Source organism: Cannabis sativa, chromosome 3 (genome assembly GCF_029168945.1).
Source record: "Cannabis sativa cultivar Pink pepper isolate KNU-18-1 chromosome 3, ASM2916894v1, whole genome shotgun sequence".
Lineage (NCBI taxonomy): Eukaryota > Viridiplantae > Streptophyta > Magnoliopsida > Rosales > Cannabaceae > Cannabis > Cannabis sativa.
Window position 1 is genome coordinate 24,140,897 of NC_083603.1, and position 11,915 is coordinate 24,152,811.

Sequence of the window (11,915 nt, forward strand, 5' to 3'; positions counted from 1 at the left end):
CCAGGATCTTAGATCTACTCACAAGTATGTTTATTAACACCCTAAATATGAACTTTCTAAAACGATGAAATAAACACATATAAAGTTTAGGAAACCTTACATTGGGTGCAGCGGAATATAATGACTCCTTCCGTTCAGATATCTAGCCCTTGATTCCTTTCTGTAGAAGAGCATTATCAATATCTGAACCTGGATCTCTTGCTCTGAATCTTTGATGCTGAAACTCCTTTTGCTGAATGTCTTTCTTCATGATCTTCCTCACTATGATTGAGGTATCACTTGCTATGTGTGGGCACTACTCTCACACTAAGATTTTCGAAATTGAAGAGGGAAGGAGAAAGAGAAGGGTCAGCCAAAGATAGGGAGAGAGAAGGCTCAGTTTTTTCTGAATCAGAAGTGTAGAAATTTAAGTGTCAATTTCCTGAAGCCTTCACTATCTATTTATAGCATTCCACTAGGGTTAGGTTTGAATTATTTGGCATTAAAATAATGAAAAAATCAGTTTAAATTTCCTACAAAAGTGGCTGGCCCTATACAAGTGGATTTGGGCCTCACTTTTTGCAATTTTGCAGTTTTATCTTTTCTGCATATGATTTTCTCAAAAACGCCAATTTTCTAATTCAACCATTTAAATGCCAATTCTAACTATTTAATAACTATAAATAATTATTAAATAATATTGTCATTTATCATATTTATTAATTGAACCATACAAAGTATCATAATTAACAAATATGCCCCTAAAACTCTTTCTTTACAATTTCGCCCTTACTTAGTGAAAAATTCACAAATAGACATAGTCTAATTTGAGAATTATAATTGATTAATCAAAACTAATTACATGAGTCTTACAAGCAATATTATCTCAACTAGTGTGGGGACCATGGGTCTATATAACCGAGCTTCCAATAAGTAGATCAAGAATTTAGCACTAAAATTCACTAACTTATTAATTCTTCGTTGAATCCACGCATAGAACTTAGAATTGCACTCTCAGTATATAGAATGCTCTATATGTTCCACCATATAGACACATCATTAGTTATCCATTGTTATAATCCTAATGTGATCAATGATCCTCTATATGAATGATCTACATTGTAAAGGGATTAAATTACCGTTACACCTTACAATGTATTTATTCCTTAAAACACTTGACCCCGTATAAATGATATTTTAGCTTATGTGAAATGAGTACTCCACCATTTATGTTCGTTTGGTCAAGCTCGAAGGAGATCATCCTTTGCTTACTATTCGCCAGATAGAAGCTATAGATTCCACGTTTATGATAGCGCTCCCACTCAATTGCACTACCGTGTTCCCAAAATGTACGTATCACCCTGACCTAAAAGTAGGCTTAACTAACAAATCAAAGAACACGAATAGCCTTTCAAGATTGAGCCTAATCATATCAGGATTAAGATCATTTGATCTAGGATCAACTAGGCGATATTGACTTGAATAGATATTACGGTAAGTTTAATAAATCTAAGTCAAAGTTCAATATCGGTCCCTTCCGATGCATACTCCATGCATCCAACCTGAGCTTTACTTTAACCAATGCTCTGGAAAGAACATAGCACTTCTCCAAATGCAAGTAAACTCTGTTGTAGATTATCATATCAGTAAAACCCTGTCTGATTAATCTAGGAAACTTTATTCACATAGTCATGTTTACTTTCCAATGTGTTGACGACACAATAAACAGGATCAAGTATGTGAAAAGGGTTTCAGATGAATTTATACATTATGTACATATAATCATGAAATAAATCATGTGAACCATGCAACATTAAATGTTATTTCTGATCTATATTAATAAGTAAATCTGATTATATTGAAATGAGTTTTATTTAGGGCATAAAACCAAACAAACTCCCACTTGCACTAATATAAAACAAAAAGTGCGTTTCAAATAATCTCAACACCTTGATATACAAATCAAGTGTAGTAGTAGTAAACTCCTCGTAATAGGATCTGAAAGGTTGAATTAAACACAACCTTTTCTCCACCATTACTCTTCCTTTAATCACAAAATCATTGATAATGTGAAATTCCTCTCTATATGTCTACTCTCTTGGGATACTGGATTCTATATCTTTGGCAACTGTTAGGCTATTTTTAGCCTATGTTTTGGATCTAATTTATGTGCGTTTTTCGCTGTGTTGGGACGAAATTACGCTTGTTTTCTATGTTTTCAGGTTCTTTGGAATAAAAGAGGTCTCGGGTGCAGAAATTCGATAAAAGACGTGCTGAGCCGAAGAAAACACAATTTTTGAGTAATTGTGCATATCTGGCCGCGGCTAAACACAACTTGGCCGCGGCTAGATTTCGAAGTTTTACAAGGCTACAGTCGCCGCGGCGATGAAGTGTCTCGCCGCGGCCATTTAAGAGATACAGAGAGCACCCTATTTTGCCATTATCTCGCCGTGGCGAGAGGAAGCTTGGCCGCGGCGAGATCCCGTACGGACCAGGGGCATTTTCGTCCATCGAACCCTAAATTTTAGTTATAAATAGAAAACTGCGATTGGAAGTCAGGGAGAGCGATCAGAAACCCTAAAATACAGCTGAGAGCGGCAGGAAGAGCACAGAGATTGAAGTGAAGATCGAGAATTCATCCACCAACAGTTCTTTTCTTTATTCCTCTTTAATTTATTTATGTTGAATATTGCTATAGGAATGGTTATGGATTTGTTTCTGAACTAAATTTCCCATTTAGGGAGGATGATGGTTGTTGTTTAGTGTTTTGCCTAGTTAATGTTTAATTACCATTCCTCAATTCTTGTGTGTGAAATTATCTTAATTTGTTCTTAATTTCATGTTTAAGATTGATCACCTTGTGCATGCTCTATGATCTCAATTCGAAATCTGAAAAGTGAGAATTGAGAATGCTAAAATTAAGATAATCGATGTTCTATGTGAAACGAAAGTATTTGCATGACTTATGTGACGAGTAGATTATTACTTAATGCTGATTTCATGTTAGTTTAATTAAGGAATTAATTAGATAACATGTTATTTAGAATCTAGAAGATCTGAAAGGTGCTAGGTTATTTCATAATCTGTCATTCACTCCAAGAATAGGATAGTAATTACGCATTAACGATTTGGGTAAACAACAACAGGAATCTCCTCCCTATTATCTCATCTTGCTCAACTTTCAATTGTGTTATTAAGTTTTCTGAATTTCTTTCATATTTTACTGTTTTTAAGTCATAATTGCTTTCGATTTGCCGAATAGAATCATAAGTATAATTTAGTGGTATTTAATCCAATTCCCTATGGGATCGACCTCACCTGTGTGAGATTTACTACTTGATTGCGTATACTTGCGTAGCGTTTATAAATTATAGCAACAAGTTTTTGGCGCCGTTGCCGGGGAATTGTTAAAGATTAATATTACATAAAATTATACTAACTTCTACTTTGGTATATTTTCTCTTGCGGATTTTTCTAACCTTTTTCTTGCAATATTTTCTTGATCTGTTTCAGGAATCCTAAGTGCATGCGCCGTCAAGGACAAGCAGTCATATTACCAGTTGATCCTGAAATCGAGAAAACTTGCAGGAGGAATCGAAAGAACAAGAGGCAAGAAAGAGTTTCAGCAACTGCTGAAACATCAGAAATCATGGCTGCCAATGTGAACAATAATGCTGGAAACAATGGGGGTAATAACGTTAATAATGGAGGTGCCGTGGAAGACCAAGGTAATGGCCGTAGCTTGAGAGATTACATTCTCCCTACTCTGACGGGAGTGCAGTCATGTATCAGGCCACCGGCAGTGGATGCAAACAACTTCGAGATTAAACCTGCCATCCTTCAAATGGTGCAGTCTTCAGTTCAGTTTGGTGGCCTCCCTTCTGAAGATCCTAATCTGCATCTCTCTAACTTCATGGAACTTTGTGAAACTTTTAAGGTTAATGGAGTTAGCGATGATGCCATTCGACTGAGATTGTTTCCATTCTCGCTCAGAGAACGAGCCAAGAGTTGGTTGAATTCCTTGCCACCCAATTCTATTGCCACCTGGAATGATCTGGCAACAAAATTCTTGTCAAAGTTCTTTCCTGCAGCCAAGTCTGCAAAGCTGAGAGGAGAAATCAATAATTTCTGCCAACAAGATAATGAATCTCTCCATGAGGCTTGGGAGAGGTTTAAAGATCTGATCAGGAGGTGTCCTCATCATGGTATAGAGAAGTGGATGCTGGTTCACAACTTCTACAACGGGCTGGTTGGTAATACTAGAACTCTAATAGATGCAGCAGCGGGCGGAGCTTTTATGAGAAAGAGTGCTAATGAGGCGTATGATCTATTGGAGGAGATGGCTCTAAACAATAAGCAGTGGCCAACTGAAAGGAGTCAATCTAAGAAGGTAGCTGGTGTGTTAGAAGTTGATTCCATCACAAAGTTAACAGCTCAGGTTGAGGCATTGACAAAAATAATTGCAGGGCAAGCTAAACAAGCCCAAATTGTTTGTGAGTTATGTGGACGAAGTCATCACTTTTCGGAGTGTCAAGCAGATGTGGATGATTTGCCAATGGATGAAGCTAAAGCCATTGGGAATTTTTCACAGAACAACAACAACAACAATTATGGGTTCAACCAGGGTAACAACCGAAGAAATAGTGGGTTCTATCAGCAAAGAAATCAGAACCAACAGTTTAATCAGCAACAAGCCTCTGGTGGAAATTCTAGTTTGCAAACAGATTTACTGCTCCAGTTTATGACTGAAACTAGATCTTCAATTAAAGACCTGCAGACTCAGATGGGCCAGTTAGCAACTCAGGTAGCAACCCGCCCTCAAGGAAATTTGCCTAGTACAACTGAAGTCAATCCCAAAGAAAACTGCAAAGCAATTACCCTGAGGAGCGGTAAGAAATATGATGGGCCTGAGTTACCACAACCAGTTGAGGTAGATGAAGAAATAAATGCTCAACCAGTGCAAACACCAACACCAACAGCAGAGAAGGCTACTGAAAGCTCAGCACTACCACAACAGTCTCCACCTATTAGCATTGATCATCATGTGAAAATACCCTATCCTCAGAGGCTCAGAAAGTCAAGCTTAGACAAGCAGTTCACCAAGTTTCTAGAAGTCTTCAAAAGACTTCACATTAACATTCCTTTTGCTGAAGCTCTAGAGCAGATGCCAAGTTATGTGAAGTTTATGAAGGAAATTTTGTCAAAGAAGAGGAAGATGGAAGTTTATGAAGTGGCTCTAACTGAAGAGTGTAGCGCTATTCTACAGAAGAAACTCCCTCCAAAACTCAGAGATCCAAGGAGCTTCACTATTCCTTGTACTATTGGAAAAATTGAAGGAATAAATGCACTATGTGATTTGGGAGCCAGTATAAACTTAATGCCTTTGTCAGTGTTTAAAAGACTGCAGCTGGGTGAAGCAAAGCCAACTACTGTAACTCTTCAATTGGCGGATCGATCACTAGCTCATCCTAGAGGAGTCATTGAGGATGTGTTAGTAAAAGTTGACAAGTTCATCTTTCCAGCTGACTTCATTGTTATGGATATGGAAGAAGACAGCAATGTTCCTATCATCCTGGGGAGACCTTTCTTGGCAACAGGGAAAGCACTAATTGATGTTCAGAAAGGAGAGTTAAAGCTGAGGGTACAAGGAGATGAAGTTGTATTTAATGTGCTCAAAGCAATGACCTACCCTACAGCTAGTGACAACTGTTTTGCAATTGATGTGGTGGACCAGTTGGTGGAGACAAAGACGCATGCTGAAGACCCTCTTAATCTGACTTTGGTACAAGAGGAGGTGGTGGAACAAGATGGTAAGGAAGCTTATGAGTATGCTTTGTGGCTTGACTCTTATGGACCGCTGAATAGAAAATACTATGAAGAGTTAGGAGTCATACCAACAAAGCCTACCCCATCTACTGAAAAGCCTCCTCAACTAGAGTTAAAAGTCCTACCAGAGCATCTCAGGTATGAATATTTGGGAGAAAATAAGACACTTCCTGTTATTGTGGCATCTTCCCTATCTTTTGTAGAGACAGACAAGCTATTACGGGTTCTAAGGAAGCATATAAAAGCCATTGGATGGACTTTAGCAGATATTAAAGGGATCAGCCCTTCAACTGTAATGCACAGAATCTTAATGGAGGAAGGAGTGAAGCCTACCATTGATGCTCAAAGAAGATTAAATCCACCAATGAAGGAGGTTGTCAGAAAAGAAGTCTTAAAGTGGTTAGATGCCGGGGTAGCGTATCCTATTTCAGATAGTAAATGGGTAAGTCCAGTCCAAGTTGTTCCAAAGAAAGGAGGGATGATGGTGGTGAAGAATGAAAAGAATGAACTCATCCCAACCAGAACTGTCACGGGATGGAGAATTTGCATTGACTACCGGAAACTCAACAGGGTCACAAGAAAAGATCACTTTCCACTCCCATTCATTGATCAGATGTTAGACAAGTTGGCAGGTCAAGAGTACTATTGTTTCCTTGATGGGTACTCAGGGTATCACCAAATAGCTATAGCACCGGAGGATCAAGAGAAAACAACATTCACATGTCCATATGGTACTTTTGCTTTTCGACGAATGCCATTTGGGCTGTGTAATGCTCCAGCAACATTTCAGAGGTGTATGATGGCCATATTTTCAGATTTAATAGAAAAGTGCATCGAGGTGTTCATGGATGATTTTTCAGTGTTTGGTTGATCGTTTGACCAATGTTTAAGCAACTTGGAATTGGTTTTAACAAGGTGTGAAGACTCTAATTTGGTGTTAAACTGGGAAAAGTGCCATTTCATGGTTACAGAAGGAATAGTGCTGGGACACAAAATCTCGAAAGAAGGTATTGAGGTTGACAGAGCCAAAGTATCTACAATTGAGAACTTGCCTCCTCCAGTTTCAGTTAAGGGAGTTCGAAGCTTCTTGGGTCATGCCGGGTTCTATAGAAAATTTATCAAAGACTTCTCCAAAGTTGCCAAACCGCTATCCAATCTTCTCGCTAGTGGAGTACCTTTTGAATTTGGGAAAGATTGTCTTGAAGCATTCCAGATTCTCAAGGATAAGTTAATCTCAGCACCAATTGTGACTACACCAAACTGGGAATTACCTTTTGAAATCATGTGCGATGCAAGTGATTATGCGATTGGAGCAGTTTTGGGACAACGGGTTTGTTGGAAATTATTTTACCAGGATCTAGATTTACTAACAAGTATGTTGGATTAACACCCTAATATGAATTCTAAAACAATGAAAATAAACACATATAAAGTTAGAAAACCTTACAGTGGGTGCAGCGGAATAATATGACTCCTTCCGTTCAGATCTCTAGCCCTTGATTCCTTTCTGTAGCAGAGCATCACCAAGATCTGAACCTGGATCTTCTTTTCTCCTTCTTTGATGCAGAAATTCCATAGTCTTCCATACTATGATTGAGATACCACTTGATGTGTGTGGGCACTACTCATCTCACAAGGATTTCGAAAATTCTCTCTCTTTTCTCTCTTAATTTCGTGGCTCATCATTCATATAATGATTAAGAGAAGAGAACAAGGGCTGCTATATATAGGGAGAAGGGAGAGCACAACTTTCCAAATAAAACAGTTTCCTCTTTTACTGTGTAATTGATTAACTGCCTTATTTAGTGTGATTCACCACTTTCCTATTATAGCTAGGCTTTGATTAGCAATTACATGACAATTAAAAAATAAAATAATAATTGGGAAACACAAAGGGAGTGCTTCGGCCATAGAGGGAATATGGGCCTCACTTAGATTTTGCAGTTTCCTCAATTTTATTTCAATTTCTCCGAAAATGCCATTTTTCCAATTCTAATCATTTAAATGCCAAAACTAATTATTTAATAACTAAAATAGATTATTAAATAATATTGTCATTTAAAATAATTATTAATTAGACATACAAAGTCTCTTAATTAATAATTAAACCTAGAAACCCTTTTCTTTACGATTTCATCCTTAAACTGTGAGAATTCATAAAGTAGACATAGTCTAACTTTTAGAATTATAATTGATTAATTAAAATCAATTAACTGAGTCTTACAAGCAGTATGGCCTCAACTAGTATGGGGACCATGGGTCTATATAACCGAGCTTCCAATAAGTCGAACCGAATTTACCAAGTAAATTCCCTAACTTATTAATTCCTCATTGAATCCACACTTAGAACTTGGAATTGCACTCTCAGTCATATAGAAACGCTCTATATGTTCCACGATATAGACACGTCATTAGTTATCCATTGTTATAACCCTAATGTGATCAATGATCCTCTATATAGATGATTTACACTGTACAGGATTAAATTACCGTAACACCCTACAATGTATTTTATCCTTAAAACACTTAACCCTGTATAAATGATATTTCACCTAAGTGAAATGAGATCTCCACCATTTATCTTCGTTTGGTTAAGCTCGAAGGAAATCATCCTTTACTTCTATTTGCCAAATAGAAGCTATAGATTCCATATTTATGTTAGCGCTCCCCCACTCAATTGTATTACCGTGTTCCCAAAATGTACGTATTACCCTGATACAAAACTGGGCTTAACTAACAAATCAAAGAACACGAGTAACACTCTTGAAATTGAGCCTAACCATATCAGGATTTCGATCATGTGATCTAGGATCAACAGTTGATATTGTATTGAATAGATATTACGGTAAGTTTTAACATATCTAATCAAAGTTCAATATCGGTCCCTTCCGATGTATACTCCATACATCCGATACTGGTAAACTTTGCCAATGTCCTGGAAAGGACATAACACTTTTCCAAGGTGTAAGAATACCTATCGCTGATTATACCATGTCAGTCTAAATCCGGTGTTACGACAAATCGTGAATCAACTTTTGAACATATAATAAAGATTATATTCCACTGTGCTGACAACACTATAATCTTTAACAAACTCATATGTTCTCGACTTAAAAAGAATTCATACATTATATACATATATAATCATGAAATAAATCATGTGAACCATGCAACATAAAATGTTATTTCTGATCTTTATTAATAAGTAAATCTGATTATATGAAATGAGTTTTATTTAGGGCATAAAACCCAACAAACTCCCACTTGCACTAATATAAAACAAAAAGTGCATTTCAAATAATCATTAACACCTTGATATACCAATCAAGTGTAATAGTAGTAAACTCCTCGTAATGGGATCTGACAGGTTGAATTAAACACAACCTCTTCTCCACCATTACTCTTCCTTAATCACAAAATCCTTGATAATGTGAAATTCCTCTCTATATGTCTACTCTTTTGGGATACTGGATTCTATACTTTTGGGCAACTACTCTTTTGTTATACAGGAAGTAACCCTAGTAGTTAAGGCAAGTTGGAACACTGCCACAAATGTATAGAACTTTCCTTAGACTAAAAAAGTATCTTTCCTGCAACTTTTAACATTCAGTCTCTTTCTGGTAGACCAAGAGATTTCAGATAGGTTTTTACACTTCTCCAAAATCACTACTCCACCCCCAAAGTAATCACCATCTCATCAGCAGACTTTCTAGCACAAAGGCAAGTCTTGAAATCTGATGTGGTGTAGTCTAAGAGTTTTAAAACCACCCTTATTGACTAACATATAGTTCCTCTTCTTAATCTTAAGATTTACTTGATTTTCTTCCAATGTTCCTCTCCTGGATTAATCAGATACTTACTCATTACTCCCACTCAATAGCAGGTGTCTGGTCTAAGGCATACAAAAGCATATCTGAGACCTCTCACTGTTGATTTAAGAAATTCTTTCATGGCTTTATCTTCTCTGGAATAGTTGAGACTTTTCCTTAGATAAATAAAATCTATGTCTAAGAAGTTGTGAAGCTTCTATAGATTTCCATTGGAAAGAAAATGCTTCAGTATCTTATGCTTGCATTAGAGTAAGTAATTACCAGGTATACCACAAGCCATAGGTTTAGATAAACTCAAACCTACAATACTAGGAACAGGAAGTTTTGTTAAGTCCATTGAATAGACTTATTAACGAAAATTTCCTTTCATGTCCTTGTAATAGAAAACTTTAGGTTACTCCATGTGAATGGATCAAACTATAGTTCTCTTGGCTTTCTTCTTAGTTTCTTATCTTGACAATCCATTACTTGTTTAAACTTACAATGGATTTTAATCACTAGTGTCTTCCAAGTCATAAGAAGAGTGAGTTCCTAGAAACTCTCCCACTACGACAAGGTACCGTGAACTATGTCAAAGAAAACTAAATGGTATAGACCTCTTCAGTTGTGTTAAGACAACAGAGGCAGTGGAATCATCTTGTAAAATAAGATGATAGAACACTTTTGGAATCAAGAAAAAAATATCTCCTTTATTTGCTACTTTATTTTCAGACTTAGTCATTTTCTTAGAAAAGTAGTATTTGTTTAAACAAACACTTTTTTATCTAATGACTATGGGATGCTCCACCCCTAATCACTTAGAATAGCTAACAAACATGCAAACCAGGGTTAGCAGTTCTAGCTTTTCTTAAGATTTCGATTAGGTCATCCATGAATCTAGTAATGATTTACATTAAGTATACAACCATTACATCATTCTGAAATTTTATTTCCATAGAAGGATTTAGGCAACGACTAGTAACTAATCATCAATATGCAACTCGAATTTCTGGGAGGTAAGTTTGGATATTATTCAAAATCAAATTAATGATCTTTGAACTGCATATCTACTAACTTTTTCTCCACCCCTATCAGTTCGCAAGATCTTTAACCACTTACCTTCACCATTGCTAGAAATTCATGAAATTTTTCAAACATTTCAAATTTCTTTTGCGTAAGGTAAAATCTAGAGTGATCGTTTTAATAATACAACGAAAACTCATATCCACCCCTGAATGTACATCCATCTGCGAATGAGATGAAATTACTTTCAGTGGATATAGGCATATTAACTCTTTGCAGAGAATGATCTTGTTAAAACCACTATGAACAAGATATAAATGCCATAGATTTATAAAATATGTGGTTGTATCTTTTGATGACTTAAGTTACATCAACATCAAAGAGTTCTTTGAATAGTGCAAGTGGATTCTGGTCACAGAATACTAAACTCATACAGTTTAAATCCATTGAAAGAAAATGGTTATGAAACACTTGTGAAAGTGTAACTGTATAATTAGTAACTCTTTCTTGGACCACCACTACTAATCTAACTCTATGATTTGCCTATACAAGTAGGAGATATCTAAGATTGAGGATTTATATCATTTAGGGATAGAATTCCGGGAATATAATCATATGCGTCATCTAATTTCTTAAGAGAAAATAAGACTTTATATGATTTATAGACCATTCATCCAATGATATGTCATTAAGCTAATTCGAAATGAATAAGCTAAGAGGAATTAGGATAATTTCGTTTTAAATAAGAATCCAACGATGCTCCGATTAGCGAGAGTCAAAGTAATCTTATTTATACAATCTTCTTGTTTCATATTGTAAAACACTAGTTTAAGGTGTCATCAATTGATGAACAGCTAGACCTTGCGTATACAATATTTATCTTTCGAGATCTAACACTATTATGTTAGTCTAATGGTGAAAATCCATTAGGGATTTATCTCATTAGAAAAACAAATCAAGTTAGACCAACAATGAAGATTCGAAATTAAACTACAATTTAATAACAGAAAATAACATGGTTCAATACAAATTCATACACAATTCAGAAATTATCAAGCACATAGCAAGTAGGAATGACAAGTGAAAATACTAAAACATACAATCCTAAATAATTTCCAAGGTTTTCAACAAACTGATATCAGTGTCCCGTTTAGGCGAGAGTCAAAGCTACCATTCATTAAATAGAGTTGTCAGCTCATCTAAAATGTCAAACATTCTAGCAACCTTTTATTCGATCAAGATGTGAATCCGCGTTGTCCCGTTTAGGCGAGAGTCAAG

The 11,915-nt window shown here is 36.1% G+C and overlaps 1 non-coding gene across 1 annotated transcript; it reads right to left on the bottom strand.

Moving 5' to 3' along the window:
• Positions 1 to 4,081: 4,081 nt before the first annotated feature.
• Positions 4,082 to 4,188, bottom strand: LOC115701792 (small nucleolar RNA R71). Its single transcript, XR_004008772.2, has one exon. It is a non-coding gene; the product is annotated as a small nucleolar RNA R71 (small nucleolar RNA).
• Positions 4,189 to 11,915: the final 7,727 nt, after the last annotated feature.